A 22,971-nucleotide genomic window follows, 5' to 3' on the forward strand; every position below is an offset into this window, starting at 1 on the left:
ACCACTTATTCACAGCTCCACCATCAGGTGTTATTGGAAGAGGTGCTACATAAAGACCCTATTCAAATTAACTGTTAGGTTAATTTTAAAACTCAGTCTTCACTTTAAAACAGGACTAAGTCTTGATAGCATCCAAATCTTGCAACGTGACTAATCTTGAGCAGCAGAAATCCTATGAGATCTGGTATTTAGCAAGATTTCTCATCCACATGCCTTCCAGCTTGAGAAGCAATTCAGAACCAGAGCGATGGGCACGCATCCAGCTTTAAAGATACGACACGGACTAATCTCTATTTTAATCCCCCCTTCTCTCCTGCTGAGCATTTTAAAACACAAGTTTTTGGCCTTGAAGTTTCTGGCTTTATCCCTCAAAGTCTGGAGCTGATACCTCTTGGTTCAGTTGAGAATGAAGCCATTAACGACCTTACCTGGCAGTTACCTTTCCCTGCTCTCTGACTTGCTTGAAGAACAAGGCACTGTCCTGCCCACCCGGTGTGGATCAGCACTGCTGGCAGCTGGTGGAGGACAGAGACTGCTGCTCCTTAGGGGCCATGTCCCTCTGGGATACCCCTCTCTCCAGCTGTGGCCTCCAGAGTCCTCTTCTCACTGCACCGGAACATCTCAGAAACCCCCTTAACCTGTGTTTGCTCAGGTGGAAGCAGTGATTTGAGCACTGAGACCACCAGGTCAAACTGCGGACATCATCGACATTCAGACACCGGTTAAACAAACAGCGCTGACTTCTCTATGCTGGCGCTCCATATTCCAGCTTGAGGCTGATGGAACACCTTTAACTACCCTTCAATACAGTGCAATAGCAGCTTGTTTAGATTGAGTTAGGTTGCGATGGGGATTAGATCTTTTCTATACGATGCAGGACACAACAGGACTTTAAAACCTGTTGAAGCCTTTGAGCTTTTCTGCAATGCAGTAGATTAAGTTGCAGAGGAGCACGAGAGTCCCAAGGATGTGTCAGCGATTCAGCGCACCAAGCTCTGAGCAAACATGCCCAGTGGATGATGCATCCCAGTGATCTAACAACCCTGCCTGTGCAGCACCAAATCGCCCTGGATTGGCTTCCCTGTTTTATCTGTCAGCCCCCTGCAAACCAGCAGTAGGGAGAGAAGCTTGGTTTTCCTGCCACCATCCAGATGCCAAACATCAGCATCCCTCTGCGTGGGGCACCATGTGGCCCATGTGGGCAGCAGCCTGCCTCAGATTCATCCCCTGAGCAGCCCCAGTTGCAGCGAAAGGTGGTGGGAGCAAGCAGGGCAGGGGTGGGAAGGAAATCTGTGACACTTGTAGAAGGCTGTGCCCTCGGGAACATAAACCAGGATATTTCAGTTGGAAGGGACCTACAGTGATCATCTGGTCCAACTGTCCAACCAAACAAACTGCCTGACATACAAAATACCAAGCAGCAGCCTTATTTCTGCTATTTCCTCCCTTTTAAGTCTCAAAACTTGCAAACAAACTTACTCGAAGTATAAGTTTGCATGAGTAATTTATTAGATTATTTGCAGCCTTTCTCAGTGCTGGAGGGTGAACATGATGTCCTTATATCCTGAAGCTTATAAATAATTCAGGGCACGGCAGAACTCTTCACTGAAAACTACTGCAGCCTTTTCCAGAGCTGGTTTCCAACCCTTTCCAGGACAGCTGCGCAAGATAACGTAGAAATGAAAAGCAAATCATGCTGATCCATATTCCATGACTTGCCAGCTGCTGCCAGTGCAGAGGCATGCGTGGTCCTGGCAGGGGGGGCAGAGCCTCAGCCCTGGAGGAGCCAGGTCTGCATAGTGCCAGTGCCTGAAGCCAGGGCTCAGGAAGTACTGTTTCCTATACCAGCCAAAAGGATGCAGGGATTCATGGGTTTGGACAATGAGAAGAAGCCAGCGATGTGATGGGGAGGCTGCTGCACCCCAGGTGTGGGGGGGGTGAGGAAAGTACAGCATGGCTGAGCTAGAGATGCTGATACCCCATAAGCACCTCCACACCTCTCAATAGTTAGGTGCACCCACACCTCCCTGTACCATGATAGCAGAGGTAACAATGGGCACTGAGGGAAGCAGTTGGCTGTGATGAAAGCACCAAGCTGGTGGGCAGCAGTTTCAACAAGCTGACTTACCAAGAAAGCCCTACAAAGGGCCAGTGGTGAGGCACCAGTGTCAAAAACACCGGATCCCCCTCTAACAGCACAGCCACTCGCACACTTCTCCTCTTGCTTTTTCATGTGGCCTGTAGATCAATCCTTCACCTCCATCTGCTTCAAACCAAACATGCCAAGTAAAGATGAAGATTATTAGAAACCATTCTTTTCCTCCCCTAGAGCAAATGAGACAGTCAACACTGCCTCTGTGCTCACAGAAGCCATGGGGCTGGGTACCACTCTTCTTCACTGCTCATTTGGATGCATCCCCCAGGTCCTTTGGGAGGGTTTCCTTTAGGGTCAGAATGAACAAGCTAAAGCAGCGATACAAGCTAAAGCAGCAATACAAGCTAAAGCGATACAGGCTTGGGTAGGGTTTTCCCTGTGTATGCACCAAGAGTAGCAACCGGAGCTCCTAGACCAGTAGGAAAAGCGTTTGCAATGCCTTTATCATTGCACCAACACACTACAAAGCCTGTCCTTGGCCAGAGGTGGGCTAGAGAGTAAAGCACAGCCCACTCTGCTCGTAGAAAGCCTTTTGCATCCCATCGGCATCACCTACTTCCATTGATTTCAATCCTGAAAAGCTGAAATGAAAGATGGTTGTGTTGGCTCTCAGCCTGTCACAGGTAACAGACAATCTATTGGGTTACATTTGGAGCTTGCCATAAAGTAATTGTGCTGAAAGACCTCTACGCTATTGCCACACCAATGGTAACTACTTACAGCATTAACAGAAGTGGTCTGCTCAGGACCTCAAAAAGAAGGGAGGGAAACATACCAGAAACTACAAACTTCAACGCTGTGGAAAGTGTTGGTCTGTGTATTTTACGCCTACTTGTGCCTTGAAGTTACTTGTGGAGTCTATTGATAATAAAAACATGTTTAATTTTGCCTGTGATCAAACACATGATGCGGCAGCAAGCGGCGCCCCTCAGGGAAATGTCACAGTTTCGGGGATGGTGAGTGGGCAGCACAGCTCTCAGCACATGAATTAACACCACCATTCTTTAAACATCTCAGTTTTTCCATTTCTCTGCCATGCTTTTTCAGTACAAACACTAGCTGTCACGATCAGCACTCCTGCTGCAACATCTCTGCTGCATCCTCACAGAGCATCCCCACAGCTCACTCACAAACCTAAGAGCGGGACCGTTCTTAACACTTATAGGCCAGCGGCTGAAAAGTGCCTTTTAGCCCAGGTGAAAAGCAGCATTTCACCCCAAAAGCAGCCACCAGGAAGGTGCATCCAAAAGCACGTGCAGGACGCACCTTCTGCAGGCTTTGTTGCTGCTGCGGTACCTATGGCCAGGGTGTGACAGCAGAGCCACGCACCAGCACGCACTGAGACCCAAGCTGACCGCTTAGAGGAAGCAACCAACCAACCTCCAAAACATTTTGCATTGAGAAACTTCATTTAGGCCCCAGCACAGAGCGAATTCAGGCCGACAAGCTACGAAACGCTCATAAAGCGGGTGTGATACGGTCTGTCGTGACACAGGGCCACAACGCGGCACTTGAACCGCACGGAGGATGCTGTAGGTGAACTGCCACGGTGACTTTCCTACTGCCAGCTGCAGCGGCACTGTCCGGAGGGAGGCAAGCGGGAGGCAAGCGGGAGGCAAGCGGGATGCGCGGCCGCTCACGGCAGGGCTATGGAAGCTCCCTCTCGCGGCTGTTCCGCGCTTCGCTGGGAGGCTGAGGGGACTCCCGGCGCTGGCACCCGGGTCCCCCGGCCTGGGCAACCCCGAGCCGCCGGGATGCGGCATCATCCACGGCGGCGCCCGCGCCTGGTTTTGCCTTCCATGGAGGCAGCCACCCCTAGTCCGACCCTCTGCCCCTATTGCAGCACATGATGAGCGGGGTCTGACAGGTTCAGCGGGGAGAGAAGGCTGGAGAAGAAATTCAAACACAAAGCTCGCCCCCAGGATGTGAGGAGTCCATTGAGGCAAGACCTTATCAAACCCCACGTTTTAGGAACTTACTGGGGAAGATTTAAAAGGCCCATCCTAATCTCACAAGAGCCTGTAGGGACAAGACAAGGGGGAATGGATTTAAACTGACAGAGGGGAGATTGAGATGAGCTCTTAGGCAGCAGCTCTTCCCTGTGAGGGTGCTGAGGCGCTGGCACAGGGTGCCCAGAGGAGCTGTGGCTGCCCCATCCCTGGCAGTGCTCAAGGCCAGGTTGGACACAGGGGCTTGGAGCAAGCTGCTCCAGTGGAAGGGGTCCCTGCCCGTGGCAGGGGTTGGAGCTGGATGAGCCTTAAGGTCCCTTCCAACCCAAACCATCCTGTGATTGTATGATTGTAACCTGGAGGGAGACCTGGGACAGAGGAGCTTGAATATCTGATATCCAGCAAAATCAGACAAAAAGCAGGTTAAGTGGTTAAATTCTCTCCTCTTCAGCACAACTTCCCCGTTCTAACTCACCGTGCCATCTCCACAGCCTCAGCCCACTCTGGCCTTTGTGCAGTAAGTGCATTTGTGTGTCCTGTGTTTCCAACCAGATCTCACCTACTGTAAGCACTGCGATATGCTAGCCCAGAGCAGCGAGTTCAGCCCGGAATGCCTGCAGCCCTCAGACACCCAAGAAAACCTAAGGTTCCTTTGCTGTTCAGGCAGTTCTCCTCAACAGAGGCTGTTTGGCAACAGCTATCGGTGGCTATTTGTTAAATGAAAGGAGTAGTGAGAAAACAACTTTGTGGCATATTGGGCTAGCAGATAGTTCAGACACTGTACAGTGACAATAAAGCCTCTAGGATCCTCTGACTGACATACGTAATGAATGTAGCTTGTCAAACTTTCGTGCAGCAATTTCATCTTGCATTGACAAGCTATTTCACTGGCCAGGGGTTTGCATTAGAGTCATTCACATTGTTGTGCTGCTGCTATTTACAGAGCCCAGAGAACAGGGGCATTGCTTCAATGTGAGTATTAATATCCACGTTTCTTTTGAAATACAGAATTCTGTATGCAACGTACACTACGTGCACATCTTGGTACAGGGACAGAGGCATTATTCTGTGGAGAGAAGGGGGCCTGGAGCTGCTGGGGCTGTTGTTCATTCACTGATTCATTATGTGGCCTTTGGAAAGGCACTTAGTCATTCTGCAGTTTAATGCTGCTCTCTGTAGAGTGGAGAACAAAGCCCCGGCACAAACCACACTCACCGTTATCAGTCAGAGTGACAGAGGTCTAAGAGACAGCACAGAGTCAAGGGGCTCCTCTGAGCAGCCCTTGTGTGCATGAAAGCCAGAGGCACGCTCAGGCTGGATGTGCTCTTCTGAAACAGCTTCTTCTTCCTACCAAGGCAGTGACAGTCTCAGCTTGGGCTACCAAGCACAGCAGCTCCTGCTTGCCCATCACCTTAGCTTTGGTTATGGCCAATGACCTGCCATGAAATCACTAGCACTGGAGAAAACAGGCAGACAACAACCAAGCGGGCAAATCAGAACTTAAAGGAGGAAAACCCCTTATATGTATATATACATTTTATATATATACATTATATATAAATATATATATATTCACATTATATTCATATTATATATATAAATCTATATATTCACATTATATATATAAATATATATATACACAAACATGTACACACACATTATATATATAAATATATACAAAAGCAAGGATTACTCTTACACCATTTGTTATGCAGTCAAGCCCACAAACAGGTTGTGTATCTAAAGGTAGGGAATACAAACTCATATCCCCAGGGAAAGGTAAGCTACTTCTCAGACTGTCTGTAGAGGTTATTATCAGCCCTGCACTAACACTGACATAAGCTTGAGCCCAAAGCCGCAGAGTGCAAGCGTTGTATCCACAAAAAGAGATATTCACAGCTCGGCAGCTCAGATGTGCTGGGCTTATACTGTGGTAGCAGTATTGTTTGAGGAGGCTGTAATTATAGAAAGGACTTGCACAGCACAGACTTGGAGAGGGCACAATAACGCAGCTTGGGGTGCTGGGGTCAGCAGGCACATCGTTCCCTAAGAGTGTAACAGGCTTTGTTTGTTCAGTCATTCCTTCAGTCATTTTCACTTTAAAATACCAAGAAATTCCAGAGATGGGAACTTTGTCTCTGCCCCCCAAAATACAGTATTGCCTGTGGAAAAGCCAACTTGGTAAGGTGAGCATTTCACAGTCTATGTACCAAAACATATGTACTTAGGAAAGAGAGCAGGAGCTCTGTCTCACTGTGCCTTGGGTCCTAAAAACAGAGAAAGGAGCCAGGACAGAGAAGAGAAGAGGGAAGGGGCCTTATCCTCATTCACACCACAGCCCTGCAAGGCTTCAGCCCCAAAGACATACCTCTATAGTGAAACATCCATGAAGGACACTCTTGTTTGGCACAGGGGGGTTCTGCAGATGGACTTCCAAGGTGGGAACTGAGCACCAAGGTAGCAACACATACCTATAGATTCCACATACAGATCCAGCCTTACGCCCAGGAGCGGTAAGGGTTTGGGGGATCAAGCCTGGATGGTTTAAAGGGTAGATTTAAACAGCTCAGTGCAGCTGGAAGCAGCACTGATGCTTCTGGGTTGCCATGCTTGCTATCTAAGATGAAGGTAGAGACTTCACTGGGCACACAAGCACAAGGATGTTCCCCCCTGGCTTCGAGCTGGCAGCTCCTTAAAAGCAACACTTGTTGGTTGGAGTTGAACGGCAGTGCTGCCTTCCTCCCTACTGTCACAGTGCTCAGCCTTCCCTGGTGTCAACGGCACAAAATGGCACGTTACTTGGCTTTGCCAAATCGTAGCACTGAGAACTTGATTCCAAACAGCTCGGCATCTGCTTGAGCCAAAAGAGTTCAGCCATTTCCCGGAATATTATAAAGGGAAAAATACACCACTTGGCACATGCCGAATAAATGCAGACAGCCCTTTCTATGAGGATCTCCAGCTTCAGAAGGGGAATTCTGAAATCTGGCAGCAGGGCAGCTTTTGTGGTAGAAGGTGTCAATCCCCATTAAAATCCACCCAACTTTGGCCAGATCACAGAACAACTTAGAACTGCAGTTAAAGGCTCCGTAAGGCCTTTAAAGCTGTTGAAGAACTGCAGTTACCTGCTATTTCAGCTGTGGGCAAGAGGTCCCTCATCTCCCACAGAGCCTCAGGAGCACAGCTCGCTTTGAGCTGTGAAGGTGAATGGACACAGACCTATGGCAGCAAGAGGCACAATTGAAAACCAAGTTGCTAGAGAGCAAGGAAGAGACATGGCCTGGAGCCCTGGCAAAAGCAAGGAGTGGCAGAGAAGAGACCAAAAGAGACAGAGATTTGCTTCAAAATGGTCCTGCCTTTGGGAGTTAGGAGGAGAAAAGGAAAGGGAAGGGAAGATGGAAAGGGATGTGGAATAGCACCGGCTAGGAACAGGGACCTGGACTCGCAGAGGTAGAAGAAGCAATGCAGGCAAGAAAGTGGTTTGCTTTCTGCCAGCCAGCAGTAGCTTGGCACACCCATATCATCAGTTGGTTATGCCTGCACAGCCCCTCCATGGCTGCGTGATGAAGGTATGGAGCCAAGGGGAGGCTGGAGAGACCAGCATTTCCATCTGACGTCTCCATGATTTCCCAGATTTGATGGAATTTCAATGTGAAACATGCCCAAACTTCTGGGACAAGTTTTTGGTTGATGAGAACTGAGGAAACTGAAAGAGGGCAGATTTAGTTTAGATAGGTGAGGCGCTGGCACAGGGTGCCCAGAGCAGCCGTGGCTGCCCCATCCCTGGCAGTGTTCAAGGCCAGGTTGGACAGGGCTTGGAGCAACCTGGTCTACTGGAAGGTGCCCCTGCCCATTGCAATGCCAACAAAAGCACCCATTCCACTGAAGGCCGGAGGGACACCCAGTGCCTCTGCCCCACTGGCCAGGCACTGCTGCTCCTTGGGTGGTTGGTCCCCCTGAGCCCAAGTGTGAGTAGTGACACAGTAGTTCCAATACACAGAGACACAGCAGGAAGAATTCATCTTGACTGGACAATCTCATTGCCAGCATCTCCTAATAATGAAGGCTTGAACGTGCCGTCTCACTAAACCTCTTTAAATAAGGTTTGCAAGCAGTAGGGGCAGAGTTTCTGGAAGACATACAAATATAGGCCCTTATTCTGAGAAGAGTTGCACAAACTCAGACTCTTGCATTCAGGTGCCACCTCACTGACGTTGCTGCAAAATCAAGGCTATTTGCTTTAAAAGCAGAGAGAAGAACATCTCTTCAAACTGATGCGGTTGTAATTGCATTCGGTAATTATCCAAGAGACTCTTACACCATGGAAATATGGTCTGAGGACCGGCAGATAAATGCTTTGGCATTTAAAAAGGGGAAATCAGTATCTGCACTGTATTTGTGGCATGAATGGGACTGTTGGTCTATGAGAAGGTGGGCTCTCGCAGGGCTCCCATTCATCTCGCACAAATAGGGGTTAAGAGGATTTACAATGAAAGCACTCACCCGCTTGACAACATTGCAGCATTGCAGTAATTCCTCGGTCTTGGCTCAGGGAGAAAGGACAAAGCCAATCAACCTCCATCTGAATAAGCATGTTCAGTAGAGTTTATCTAGACCATGCTGTTCCTTCAACATAGCCCCCAGGGATTTACAGCCCAGCACACCAAGGCAACAGTTTTAAGGCGAGCATAAAGGCCTATGGAGGAAGTACCCGCAGCAGCCATGGACGTAACAACCCCACCTTTCCCTGAAGGGTATCTTTCCCATGACCTTCAGCAGACTCTGAAGTCCTTTCCTGTGGGACCCCAGCAGACATTTTCCACATACAGAGAGCTGGCATGTCAGCATCACCCTAGAGGCTGGTTTCAGTTTGTTAACTGCTGCTAGGAAAAGGATGCTCATTCCTTTTACCAACAAACTCAAGTGGCTACAAAGGAGGAATCAATGGGAGAGTTAACATACCTCTTAACTCCTTTCTTCAGGACACATCCACCGTTCCCCTTCCTCACCCACAAAGCAGGAGCAACATCCAAACTTAGGTACACCTTGGTACATCAATGTGCTGGAAGGGCAAGGTCGGCAAATGGCACTCAACAAGCACTTTTGCATTGCTAGACTGAAGCGCTTGGTTAATGATTCACCCTAAGCAACCAGGCACGGAATAAGAGAGCACATCCTCCTTCCACGTATTGACAGAACTAAGGAGGAAGAGCTCGATGTGGAAACAGTGAAAAGAGCGGAGTGCTGCAGTAAACTCTTCCCAGCAGTCTGACAGGGACTATGCAGCAGCTATGGCCGGACCTAAGGAGTCAACCCAGCACCACATGGACCCTGAGCTTCACTTGGCATGAGAAGAACCCGTATCCTTTACACAGTCATTGTCTCCCAAGTGGGGAAACTGAGGCATAGGAAGCCCGTTTGGCTGATTTCTTGAAGGGCAATGGGAGAGCAAAAGGCACAGCTGCAGACTTGCAGTGTTTGCAAAACCCATCTTTCTTCTTATGCCTTCGAAAACTGTCTGCACGGTTAAGGCAACGTGGCGAGCCATTTTACAGAGGATTGCAAGAAAATGACATACTTGTTGCTTACGCGTTTTTGCCCACGAGACAACTTCGATATGCATCGTGAAACACATGCTTTCACAGAAATCCGAGTAGGAAAACCACACAACCAGGAACAGTAAAATATCCTTCTGCTTGGAGCAGACAACTTTAACAAGGCTGTTTTAATGGGAAGAGGATTTGGTAGATATTTTAGAACGTTGGCAGCCGTTTTTGCTAGACGGAGTTTTATGGTATCATTCATTTTAAAGATTGCTAAACTGCAAAAGAACATCATTTCAGACCCAGCAAAGGCCACACGAACAGCACAGAAGTCTCTGGTTTCCTTGTGCACTTCAGGAGACACAAGGTCAGGCCACTTCTGAGTGCAAGGTCTCCCCAGTACTTATTTCTTCCCCATGCATTTGGCTACTCACAGGACAACTTGAGCTATTGGAAAGCTTCCACGAAGGACTGCACAGAATCACTATGTCCCCCTTCCCCTTAGAGGGCTGCATAAGCAGATAAGTGATTCCATGTTAAAGTTAAGATTCCCTCTGCCCATAGCCTCCTGAAAGAATGCGGCTATTCTGCTTGAGAAACCACATCCTGCTCTCCATTGTAAGTGGATGGGGCTCTGTCAAAAGAGAGAGCCCAAGTCCAGCAACCTTTCAGGACTGCTGATGGTCCCTTGAGAGTCCACAGCAAGCATTTCTTTGCAGTCCCAACAGCTGGGTCAGTTCTGATGAGCTATAAAATTCCACATCGCCCAGGAATAGGACTGACTTTTTAACCAAAGCGGATCCAGAGGTGTGCTTGTGGACCAAATATACTCAGCATCCCCTAGCAAATAAAACCTCTTTCCAACTCAGAGCTTCGGTACAGATGGAAAGCTATTGTCCATGTCTTCCCAGGACTTGTGTGTCCAGTAGTGTTTGGAGCCATCATGCAGTAAATCCACTCAGAAAACTGGGAATCCAAGGCATACACACGCTATGGAGCACACACTGTGCCTCCACTGAGGGTATTATCACACTTCTGCAAAGTCTTACTCCACATATTGATCACGGCTGCATAGTGAATTTATGGAAGGCTGATCCTGCTGGAAAACAAGTCCTACTGAGTGCGTACAATTCACACATACACTTACAAGGACCTCCCAAGCATCAGATAACCCATGTAGCACATGGACCACATTCCCAGGTTAGGCAAGGGAGATTTGACACTTGGATGAAGTCCTGCATCTGCAAACCCTAATAGCTAGTAATACAGACAGTAGTAGCACTACAGAGCCCATTTTCAGACCCGACAGCTCTTTCCCCACCTCCTACGTGCCTCAGCACATCAGAAAATCAGAGTGAAGTGCCTGACTTCTGCCTTCAGCCCGCTGGCTTGCACAGACCCTGTGCTTTGTGACTGAGCATCTCCCACAGCACTAGCAGCTGGCCTCCAGCGTTGCTGACATGGACAGGCAAGCAGGGTGGACAGTCGTGTTGGCACCACCGTGACAGATCCCCTGGGTACCACCGTGCTTCACTTAGAGGAAGTCTCATGGCTGTTTTGACTTGAAGGTGATGCTCACCCTGTCTGCAGCAGACTGAGGGTCAGGCTGAGGTGCAAACATCTGCAGGAATTAGGCAAGAAGGATTTTGCTGCAGGAAGCAAGTCTGGTTTTGAAGTCTGCCCTAGCTATCAGTAGGAGAGAGCCTCCAATGCACAGGCAGAGGCATCACGTCGCGAGCAGTCTCAGTCAAACGTGCCTATTTATGGTGGCAAGTTAAAGGTGCTATGAGTCAGGTGCCTGAGCAGGGATCTCTAATAATACCTTCCAACTACATGTAATATGTAAATACACTATGTGGGCAGGAAACGCATGGAATAAGAAGGCATTTCTTATAATTATTTTAAAGGAACTTTTAAAATATTGAAGTATTTAAACTATTTACAGCACAGCAATAGCTGCTGGGAAGAGAGCTGGAAGGAGATAAACTCCTTTTCCCCAGCTTTCTTACTGGCCGCTTGGCAACACAAAGTGAATTCCACTCTTCTGCCTCAGTTTCTTTACTTTTACGGCCACACCAGACAATACTGAACTGTTTAATAAACTGATGTGAGTTTTGCTGATGGAAAGGAATTTATAAAGCCTAGTGTGATTTATAGCAATGTAATACAAGGGTATTTAAACTGTGGCTTCTTCTGACAAAGCAGACAAATTCCTGGCTTTCTTGGTTGGTGTTCATAGCAAATTAATCTAGTAGGAGAAATGCTGGAGCAACAGCAGAGAGGAGCAGATGGAAGAGGCAGGAGATGTGCGTAGCTCTGCACACAGGAGGTGAGCAGCAGCGGTGGGAGACCTTATTGTGGCATTTCAGTTCCTAAAAGGGGCCTATGGGAAAGATAGGGGGATAGGACAAGGGGTAATGGTTTTAAACTAAAAGAGGGGAGATTTAGGCTGGATGTGAGGAACAAATTCTTTACACTGAGGGTGGTGAAACACTGGCACAGGCTGAACAGAGAGGTGCTGGATGCACCATCCCTGGAGACACTGCAGGCCAGGCTGGATGTGGTTCTGGGCAACCTGATCTAGTTGAAAGTGTCCTTGCTCGTTGCAGGGGGTTGGACCGGATGAGCTTTGAAGGTCTGTCCAACACAAGCTATCCTATGAGTCTATGTGCCCATCACTGGCCGAGCTATGGCTCCTTGGGGCAGCCCGTTCCTCTGTCCCCAGCTCCGGCTTGGGAGCACACAGCGCAGGATATGCCCATGCAAACTCCAGGAGAAGCCTCCCAAATGGCCACCATGGAGCTGCTTGACCAGAAGGGGATTTCTCAGTAATGGAGAAGAGGACATTTAGAGGTATTTCAGAACTGTCTCTTTTAAGAGGGGTTTGAACCTAAGGGTGTTTTTGGACAGTGACTCAGGGTGCCCAGTGCCCAGCTGGAGCAGGACTGCACACACAATTACAGTTATTAAAGTCAGCCAGCTGTAAAAAACACTGCTTCAAAGTGGGATCTGAGAAACCACAATTATTTCCCGTTCAAACTGTTGAAGAAAAATGTGGTATTCTTTGGTCCCAGCGCGCAGCAGCGTCTGCGGCAGCTGCACACGTTCAACTGAAAGGGAAATGACGTGTTCTGACAAATTTAGTTCTGATATTAACAGCCTGGTCAGTACATGAAGATCCATCAGACACGAAACGTGTGTTACAGATGCAGCTTTCAGGCCCTCGCTGTCAGGGCAGGCTTTGGACCAGTGATGTAGTCATAGCTATGCTGAAGAACCATTTAGCAAACCCTGGTGTTATCTGCCCTTTCTCATTTACCAAGAGAACAAAACTCCCTGATAGAATGACCACTCAAGAGGCTTTCCAGCAAGCACAGCACCGAGAAGAAAGCTGTCCTGTATGAATGGATCACATGGAACTGATGTCTCCTCAGTCCAAGAGAGAGAATTAAGGGTGAGGAGCAACTTGATCCTACGTCCTCAGGCCAACTAAGCTGCGGTGCTCCTTGTCCAGTTGGTAGCTCCCCTAACGCTTTGGGGTTTAGCAGTTGAACTGAGGTGGGGAGGAATGCTCTGAAATAACACTTGTGTGTGCATGATGCTCTCCAGTTTCCTCTGATAGCAAACTGATCTCTTTTGGAGGGCTCACTACTACTTTTGCTAGCTCAAAACCACCAGAATGGGTCTAGTGTGTTTAAATTTCAACAACCACGATATGAAAGAAGAGGCAGTGAATTACTTACGCTGTTTGTCTGAGTGCCAGCTTCAAAAACAAAAATCCAAGTCAGTTTTTAAATGTCTACATTTTTAGCCACAATTACACACAGACAGCACAGAGACACATAGGACCTCATCCAAGAGATAAGATGGGAGGAGAATTACCAAGTTTCATGTTTACATGGCCTGGTTTTATCACCTTTGTGAGGTTGCAGCCTTCCTGTTGCACGAGTGATCGCTGGGATCAGCATCAAAACTCTTTGGAGTGTGTCCTGAGGGAGAAATCTATACAACGAACAATCACCTATAAAGTCCCCTGCAGCTGGTTTCACTTGGTGGAAGACAGCAGGCTGAACCTGTGGCCATCTCAGTACCGTAACAGTATGTGTTGAGCAAGAGGTCTTTGCTATGGCCAGGTACAACTCCTTTTGACAAGCGTGCTCCAGGATGAGTGTGTGTGTCATCCTAAAAAAGTTCTTTTGACTGTAAATCAATGACCTGGGAGCAATGGGGAATGCTGGAGCACAGTCCCAGCAAACTTGCTGAGGACAAAGAGTGAGCTGAGTCAACCCATAACGTGATGGCGTGACAGAGGATGAGAACACAGGCAGTGCAACAGGCTACCAAGCAGCACTGGGTTCCAAGCCAGATGTGGTAACCAAGGAATAATGGGGGCTCAAGCTTTCCTTCAGCAAATGCACAAGAAATCTCTTATTTGGATGGGTGACCTAATGCTAACAGGGAACAAAGCACAGCTGTGTTCCTGAAGGACTGTGGCCTCACAGAAAGGGACTAGGACAGCATGTCCGTGCTGTGGGGCATCTATGACCACCTTCCCCACATCACAGCTTCTGCACAAACAACACACAAAGACGCAGCTCAAAAGCTGCAATAATCTGACAGCAGACTGGGGAGCCAGGCTGTGGGGTGCACCCCAGGAGGTAGCCCACAACCACTTCACAGCCCCGCTCAGATAGGCAGTGCTGTGCAACCCAGTCCATCACTTCTGACTCGTTACCCAAGTTCCCCAAGTAAATCAAAACACACCCTCAAAGCTTTCCCTCAAGTCCCCGTTATAAACTCATGCTAATTTCTCATCTCAAACAACAGCATTCAATCACTGTAGAGGAAACCAATTCAATCAGCACAATACACAAAAGTCACTAAAACCTGAAGCTTCAAATTCCAAATTTCTAGATCTAAAAGCCACCCATACAGAAAACCGCAGGCAACATGCTGATCCAGGGCTGGTGTGCACTCTTCATTAGGGACTGTAGTGACAGGACAAGGGGTAACGGGTTCAAACAGGGGAAGTTTAGATTGGATATAAGGAAGAAGTTCCTTACTGTGAGGGTGGTGAGGCACTGGAATGGGTTGCCCAGGGAGGTTGTGAGTGCTCCATCCCTGGCAGTGTTCAAGGCCAGGTTGGATGAAGCCTTGGGTGGGATGGTTTAGTGTGAGGTGTCCCTGCCCATGGCAGGGGGGTTGGAGCTTCATGATCTTAAGGTCCTTTCCAACCCAAACTATTCTATGATTCTATGATTCCAGACTCTCATACCACTCAAATAATCCAAGAATCCTTTTCCCCCCCGCAGGTTCCAATACCTGAAGACCCATCACTCAGGCCAAGCACATTGTTGAACTCCCTCCTAACATGTATGCTCACCAAGAACAACTGCATGCTAAGTTCCGGGAGAGGGGAAGCTGGAGATATATATCTATGCACAAGCACAGTAGATTCAGCAAGCTGTAGAGTGAAGAAGCAGGTTCAGAAGATCATTCTGTATAGGAAAACATTGTAAAAAAGTTTTAAACTCCTTTTGGATATTTACTGATAAGTTCAAAAAGCTTTAAGCGAGGGCATTTGCTTCAAGTTTTCCAGCCTCTTCCTCATACATGCAAAGAGATGGGTTTGGCACAGAAAAGCATCCTCTCGAGTATGACTTCGGTAGGCTTGAAACTTTTCAGCAGATTAATTAATAAAGGAAGCACATGCCTGCTAAGACACATATTCACTGCATCCCACTTGGAATGTAACCTGCAGCCAGCTACACAATGCCCAGCAGCATGTGCTTTGCTTACCTTGTGTCTGGAGCCGACGTAGCGTATGTATTTCCCCTCTCATTAAAGTCACTGATTAAGTGTGTTTCCATAACAGGTCACAGAGGTGACAGAGGCATCACGCTCATTTCCACAGGCTATTCACTTGGTAGACACCCCTGCTACCCCTGAGCCTCAGCAAACGGGGTGAAGTATTCTGCAGTCCTTAAGAGAGCGATGAGCAGGGTACCGTTCTGCTCAAACCACGCCATACCTGGTGATGATCTGTGGTGAGATGCAACCACAGTTCCAGGTAGCCGCTTTCCTCACCCAGTCCATCTGACTTGCCCAAGCTTTGGTGAGCTGTATTTTAACCACATTTGATATTTCCATCCTCTCACTTTTGTTGTGGTGTCACAACCAGTTCTTCAGGCCCAAAACCTTTAGATAAAATGGCTGAGCCCTGGTCTGCTGATGTAGAAGATCCTCCCAACCAGCTCCATGGTGTCCAAACAGAAAACCAAAACGGTCCTCAACATCCAAGATAAAATGGGATGATTCAAATATGAACATCTGCGGGTTTGGGAAAGATGAAGCAGCACAAATCAAATTCATCTCAGAAAAGCAAGTGCAAAAGGTAATTTTGTCAAGGCAGAGATGGTATAGGGAGGGCATGTAACTGCTCACCCTTCTCATCCATCTGACAGCCATCAGAATGGTTGCCAGAGGCTTGGTGATCTGATTTTCACAGTTCAAACATCCCCTAAGGAAAGAGGTTGTAAATATCATAGGGAGAGAAAAACTAAAACACAATGAAGTGTTCCTAAGTCCTTAAGGATTCCAACTGCTGCAGGATGAAGGCAAAAGAAATAGTGTTTGAGCAGCAACAATGGCTGCAGACAAACTTTTGACTAAGAAGCTCAGACACCAAACAGCATGCCAGAATGAAAGGGGAGCAACATGCCCTTGGGCAAAAGAGATGACTGGACTTCAAGCAGAGAATCTAATTACTTGGCTTTGGCATTCACTGCTGCTGTTAATTAGGGTATCTCCCAACAGAAAAGCAAAGCCGCGATTGAACGGTGAGGACCGTATGACTCACGGACTGCAGGCAATGAATGGAGCTTTGAGTGGAGATGCTGATTTGGGAACCAGTGAGCAGGCCTGAAACACGATGGTGATCGGTGCTGACTTGATCGGCGTTACTGATTAGTTAATTGCTTCGTTATTTTTAATAAAACTTGAGAAATTATAGGCTATTACTGGCTCAAGTTACAACAGAAATGCTGAGAATAGACATTGCCTTGAGAAAACCAAGAGAAGTCCTTTAAAATGGCCTGAAGGAGGCTATAATACTGCAGAAATTCTGTTTAGACAAACTGAAGGCAGCCTGCAGCTCAGAGCACCAATCGCTCACGATACGGGGGCAGACACATTGCCTTTCTACTCTAGAAAAGGCACAGCCCAAGGAAAGCCCTGTCCAATTACTCTTAACCAAGGCAGCTGGGCAGAATCTCCTACCTTGCACATGACAAGGAGGATGCCAAGAACTGGCCCTGTTAGGACAGAGGGATTTGGTCCGGAGGCTCACTCAGGCAGGAGCCAAGCCAGATTTTCTCCTGTGAACCTGAGGCTCCCGGCTACAGGACGGCAGTAAAAGCTCCCTAACTATAGGGGGTGAAAAGCAGGGCTGGCCACTTGAGCCACTCTGCCCAGTTTGAGATGGGGACCAACTCCCGTGCCTTGCCATCTCTCTCCACCTCCAATCGGTCTCCCCAAGAAGCAAAGGGAGGGTGAGCCACATTCAGAGCCCCAGACCACCTTAGGCTGTTTCATGAGGTGGCGCTGGCTCAAAGAGCAGCACAAGGATTAGAAATGGAACCCTAGTTAAAAAGGCCTAAACTGCCAGAAACCAGGACCAAGGGCAAGCGCTAGAGAGCACCGATGTCCATGAAGAATATAGTGCAGTAAACGGTGACCTGCTGGAAAGTGACTTCGAAGGCATCCACCAAGAGCCGCAGCCAAGTAGTGTTTCAGGGCACCTCTCAAGCTTTTCTCGGCAGCTCTATCTCTGAAGCTGGTGCCAGTCTTGCATTCCTGTGAGAGATACCAGACACCTGAGAAACTCAGGAGGTCTTAAAGCGACACAGATACCAGCCTTGGAAACGGCTCCTTTGAAGCTCATGCTGGAATTGTTCATGCGTCTTTTCCCTTCTTTTCCTTCCCTGCGCAGTGTAGAACGTCTCGTTGAGGTGACGCCAGCGTAAGGATTAAGACTCCTTGAAGTATGGAATCAAGCTGAAGCTAAAAGACTTCCAGAAAGAAACGTCTGAAGCCGTGGATGCTTCTTGCAAACTCTTGGCTCACAGAAGGCTTCCCACAGGCTTTTTCCTGAACAGCATCAACACTGGCAGCACGCATCTGATGGTCAGCAGCGGCTCTGACACATCTGGAACAGCTTAAAGCCACAGCCTTCATGCAAAGCCATGCCCATAGAGACAAGAAAGCCAATTTTCAGTTAAAACATACAGGTTTGATAGCTCCAGCTCAACTGGACAGTTGGAACAAAAGGGGTGAAAGTGCCCTCCAGCAAAGAGCACACAACGCATGCAACAGACTGCAAAGGAATACTCTCATGAACGTTGCTGGGGCACAAAACTACTTGGCTTAAACATCAGGCACCCGCATGCCCAGAGTATGAATGGTTATACAAGCAATTGCTTGAAGGAAAAGTCTGGCTCTTTTCTTCTTGGCACATAATGAAACCAAAGACAAACGGTGTATAAATAAAACAGGGTGCTTCTGCACAGAATGATAACAATCTCAGCAATTCACTGGCTCATGCCAGGAAATTCTCCCCGCGCGCTGCTTGCAGGTTATCAACCTTATCAGATGGGATGCAAAAACCAAAACGACAGAAGCGAGGAGGCAAAAAACAGCATCTCCAGAACAGAGCTTGCAAGTAGAAAACAACACTTCACGTGGGGAAAACCCAAACTATGGCTTCACAAAGGGCTGCGTTAGGAAATAAAGGGCATACGGCACTCAGTACCCCACATACCTGTGTATCAGATATATTGTGTCAGTTGTCACTTCAGCTAGAACACTGAATTACAATACCAAGAGGACACATACCTACCACGGCTCTACTACTTGGTGAGGGGTGTCAGACATTCCCAAATAACACAGCCTAGTTCTATTACGCTGCTCTTCACCACAGCACTAAGTATTTCACAAACAGATAAGCATCATCACTCTTCTTTCACTAAAGGGAAACCTGAGCTAGCAAACAGCAACATGTCCAACTTACCCCACATCTAGCCAGTCTGATTCCCAAGCAGCAATTTGTGACCTTATGAAGTCCACTTCGCTCTCTTAAAATTGAGATGATTTTACATAGTCCTCCTATATAACAGGTGAGAGCTACAACTTACACTATCCTGACAGTTAGAAACCCTATAAATAACATTTTTTGGTCGTTTTTGTTTCAATAAGAGATGACAAAAGCCCTACTGAAGGTTACAACCTTGACTTCCCAGATGCCACAGGACCCCTGATGGGTGAATGAAGTGAGAACAGCCTCACGAGCAGGTCGTATCAGTGCTATTCCAACCATACCTGAGCTAGCCCATTGACTACTGGGAAGCTCACATCTGGAACCATATTGATGCTCCTTACACCACCAGCTGCTTCACAGAATCACAGAATCCCAAGGGTTGGAAGGGACCTCAAAAGATCATCTAGTCCAACCCTTGGAAGGGACCTCAAAAGATCATCTAGTCCAACCCTTGGGATTCTGTGATTCTGTGAAGCAGCTGGTGGTGTAAGGAGCATCAATATGGTTCCAGATGTGAGCTTCCCAGTAGTCAATGGGCTAGCTCAGGTATGGTTGGAATAGCACTGATACGACCTGCTCGTGAGGCTGTTCTCACTTCATTCAGCTGCTTCAGACACCACAAACCCTTCTCACAGATTCCTTTATCTCCTAGATAAATATTATCTCACAGATAAAAGCAGCAGGAACATTGCTTCAGGAATCTGTATTGTATTACTCTTGTGTTGCTTGTCAGCATTAGGTCTGGGCAGCCAAATAAATGCTCAAGTGGACAATTCAAAGCTCAAGAACCACTAGAGGTATGTATTCTCTCTAGCACATCTTACACTAGTTGTAGCCAGGCATGTTCATTTTAGGGCCTCTCATATTTACTCTATGTACCTATGTCTTCTATTCTAGATACCCATGCATTTTCTGGCATCCTGCAAAGTCACAACTCAAACAGCTTTCTGAGACAGACTCACATTCCCTCCTCTAGGAAAAGTAACACAGAAGAGACCGATTCCAGAAACCTTCGCTTCAGATCCCCTGGGTGTTTTGAAACCATCCTGAAATAACATTGTGCCTGCATTTTCCTTACCTAAACACTCAAAATACTTAATCATAGAATATTATGAATGATGATCCCTGCCCTAAGTTTAACAGAATTAGAACTCTCTTTATCAGCCACACCACTAAGGTAAGCCAATTCCTGCAACTTTCGTTTATTAATCAATTACGGAGTTATTTTAGCAGAGTTTAAGACAATTAACTTGCACGTTTCAATGAAGCTAAAGCTACAAAGGTAACCTCTACATAGACCAGCCAAAACCCCACCGTTTTGTTTTCAGGGTTTTGTTTTTCTATTAGTTCACTAAGTGATGAGAAATAAAGACCCCAAAAGGTGCCCAGACTACACGTATTTTTAGGAGCAATGCTCTAGAAAACATATAATTAACAGATTAAGCCTAAAAAGAGTTGCACAGAGCAGCCCACAATACTATTTCAGCTTGTCACATGGCTGTTCCTGTGCCCACTACAACTCCTCACCAGCAGCAGTTTGCCCAGTTGTCATAATCCGCACTAATGTGCTGCAGGAATTGCTCCCATAAGGCACAGAGGAGAAACTCACTCTGTTTTACACGAGTACATCCCAATGCATCTGATCCTTCAGCTTGTGCTCATAGGAGCCAATGTGCTCCAATAGGAGACAATGTACAACCATGTACTTGGCCCACAATTGAGGGAAAAAAACCCTTAAGTGAAAACTTGCTAATTTAGGAGCTTGCTGGAATTTCAGTGTGGCAAAACTTCCTAAGGCGATAATTATCAGTCTCTGGATCTCTTCACTTAAGTATTTTAGATGCAACAGAAATGGACCCAAATAAACAGGAGTTACCGATTATTCTGACCTAACTACTTGTCTCTGACATGTGTGACAACTAAATATTTGTAAAAAGATGTATTTACAGTACAGACAAACTCCTGAAAATGACAACTTTTTTGCTCCCAAATAAATATAAAAACACTCTGATAGCTTATACCCCATTTATTAAGACAGAGCCACCTATTACTTAATACACTGGCTGGGCGGCCATAAATCACATTCTTTTCTTACTATATTAAGATGGGAGAAAGCTTGGCAACCAGATAACAAAGACAAATTAGGCAGGGTGAAGAAACATTTAAGCTGCAGCGGGTTCAAATCCATCTGAACTAGGGAGACCTGAGCCAGCACCGTTACACAAGGTGCTGGCATCGGGCACAGCACACTTGCCAGCCAACTCCTCGAGTGCCCGGCAGGCCTGCCAGGGGCCTTCCAGCTGGAATGTCGGGAAAAGGTCCGGGGACCGTCTGGGTGCTGCTTTTTTGGACACCTACCAAAGAGCACATCACCAAAAGTACAGTTTTTCTGTGCAGGGATCACATAGGATTTTATTTCTTATTTTACGAACGAAGGCTTTTGGTAAGAAAGTTTATAGTGCAATCTGAATGAATTTGTGCCCACAGTGTTCATTCTCCCAAAACAGCTGAAATACAACAGTGTAGGAATACCCTATCTCCATAAAGATATTACAAAACAGTGCTTATACAGTTGGTGACTACATAGATTCAGTTTTAATAAATATATCTCTTTGTGCTTTCGTAAAACTGCAAGTACAAAAGCAAGAAGTGACAAAGCAGCCAACTACTTCCATGTATCCTCCAAAAGCTATTAAAATTCCTGGTGCTCTACAGTTAATATACCTTATTGCACAGGAAGCACACACCGTGTTCAACGTAACAGCTGCTCAGAGAAGAACAAAACCCAATCCTGCTTCCTCCTTGCCAGCTTGCCACCGTTACAACTGCTGAGAAATCAAGAGAGGTTACTCCAGACAAGCAAGTGCAGATCCGTTTCTGCTTGTCAGTAGTAGCTATGTGCTTCACAAGATGTGCAACATCAGCTGTATCACACATGCCCAATTATGTGTTTCTGTTCTGTATGGAAGAGGGAGAAAAAGGGGTCAAGCACCAGGAGCTTCAGCTCATAAATACATAGTGTTGGCCCACAGAAACCCAGCTGATAACAGCTGTAGCTTTAATGCAGATTTACAAAGTGACCATTTATTCAGCTTGAAAAGCCCATACACAATAATTACCTTGGTAATAAGAGAGTTGAAGACAGTACCAGGTTAACATTCTATTGATACGTAGGTTTTGTAAATTGAGCGTTTTATAAAAAGGCAATGCTTCATTGAAATAACAGAATTTGCTTCTTGAGTCAACTACTTTTAAGTCTGTATAGCAACATGCACGCAAAATGGAGTAAAAGCACCAGATTTCAGTCTTTAAATGACTTTAAGGTTTAAGTCATCAAGAGGTGCTTATTTTTTTCTTTAAAAGTCTTGATTTAAGACATAATGGCGGGGGGGGGGGGGGGGCAGGGGGGAACTTCAAATACATTTCAAGAGATCTTTAGCTCACTGCAAAGCATTTACTTTATGCACCTTGCTGTGAAAACACAGTCTTTCTATCCTCAGCACCAGCATTTTCAATTGAAAAAATTAAAGAAAAAACCCAAACCCCCCCCAAACCTTAAAATTCTGACATTTTAAGTCAACTGCCTTTGGTACACACATCCACAGTCAAGCTAAATGATTCTTTGTACATCAATATTGCAGAAAGGGACAGCAATGAGCAGTGCTCTACCAGGCTTTGGAAGAGTAAAAACTTTAAATGCCAACTGATTTTATGTCAGTCTACTGCAGTTATGAACAGAAAGCCTCCTTCGGTCACAGTCAGGAGACAAGTGTTTAACACACACCAACCAACTGGCTGTAATATATAAATACAGCTTAAGTTACAAGTTAAATAGTCCTTTTATTTGGAATGTATGCCAAGCACAAAGAATTTTTAGAATCCCAATGTATTAATGCTCACAATATTGGTGTACTTCAGGCAGCTTCAAATAAGAACATGAATGGACACATGCTTGGAGTAATCTTCTATTTTTATATAGATACATAGGCTATGTAGGTTCTTGCAGACTAAGGCTTGGCACATACATGGTCACGTCACAACACTTTAGGAAAACGAGACTCAGTCTCAATTTCAAACGGGAACGATTTTCAAAGGACACAAATATTGCTATTTTGGAAAGAATCACAGAAGAGGCAGTTCATATAAAAACCAGAAAACCCCCACATGCTCCCTGCATATTCATCTCTCTGGTTCTCGGCAACTTCTCACTTCACAGGTCCGGTCTTACAT

Source organism: Lathamus discolor, chromosome 5 (genome assembly GCF_037157495.1).
Source record: "Lathamus discolor isolate bLatDis1 chromosome 5, bLatDis1.hap1, whole genome shotgun sequence".
NCBI classification, from domain to species: Eukaryota; Metazoa; Chordata; class Aves; order Psittaciformes; family Psittacidae; genus Lathamus; species Lathamus discolor.